This window comes from Pseudophryne corroboree, chromosome 2 (genome assembly GCF_028390025.1).
Source record: "Pseudophryne corroboree isolate aPseCor3 chromosome 2, aPseCor3.hap2, whole genome shotgun sequence".
NCBI lineage: Eukaryota > Metazoa > Chordata > Amphibia > Anura > Myobatrachidae > Pseudophryne > Pseudophryne corroboree.
In genome coordinates, this window is record NC_086445.1 from 933,884,547 (window position 1) to 933,885,789 (window position 1,243).

The window sequence follows — 1,243 nt, forward strand, 5'->3', positions numbered from 1 at the left end:
GAGAGGGAGGATGTCTGGAGCAGTGAGGGAGTGTGGCTGTAGGAAGCGATAGTACTTACTAATTGGGCGGGCCGCGGGCAGCAGGTATGGACACACAAACACACACTGACCGCGCTGGCCGCATTTCAAATGTAGCGCTGGCCGCCAGCCAGTCAGAACTGGCAGTCAATCAGGAGCCGCGGCCGCTGCCGCATCCCTGATTGGCTGCCGGTCTGCCAGCTCTGATTGGCTGGCAGCCGGCGCTACATTTGAAATGCAGCTAGCGCGGTCAGTGTGTGTGTGGAACTACCTCGCTGACAGCCAGGCAGCGCTGAGCTATAGTGCCCAGCGCTGTCCGGTAAAAACTGCGCATGCGCACTCTAATCCCGTGAATCCCGGGATTGGAAGCTCCAATCCTGGGATTCAAATCCCGGCATTTTTGGGCCCAAATCCCGGGATCCCACCTATCCCGGGATTGGCCTCCCTTGTTCTGTTTGTGGACTTCAGCTCTGCATTCAATACTATTATTCCAGGCATTCTACTTCCTAAACTGTGCAGCTCAGGGGTATCAGAATCGCTATGCTCCTGGATGGTGAATTTTTTAACGAACAGGGAGCAACGGGTCAAGATGGGGAATTTCACCTCTGGCGTCAGGACAACAAGCACAGGCGCTCCGCAGGGATGCGTTCTTTCCCCCTTCCTATTCTCACTATACACCAACGACTGCATTTCTGAAGACAAATCTGTGAAACGCCTCAAATTTGCGGACGATACCACGCTTATTGGACTCTGAGGGGTGACACCAAAGTGCCGGCTCCTGCTCAGTGACAGGAGCTGGATGCTGCAACCCGGCTCCTGTCACAGTGCAGAAGCCAGCACTGCAGATTCAGCAGTCTCCGGGTGAAGGCCGTATCCCCCGACCCACAATGTGCCGAAAACGGGGGTTGGGACGTGAAGCCACGCCCCTTCTGCGAAGCCACACACCCTTTTCTCACACGACCGCACCGGGTGTTATAAAAGTAAGTGACGCCTCTGCACTCCCCCACTCACAATTGCAGACAACGTAGTAACTGTGGTGGAAACCTTCCGATTCCTGGGTTCCTCAATCTCCAATGATCTTAAATGGAAGACTAATATTGAGGGTATTCTGGGGAAAGCCCAGCAGAGACTGTACTTTCTACGTCAGCTTAGGAAGTTCAAATTGCCGCAAGAACTTCTAATCCTCTTCTACTCTGCAATCATTCAATCCGTCCTCTGCTCCTCA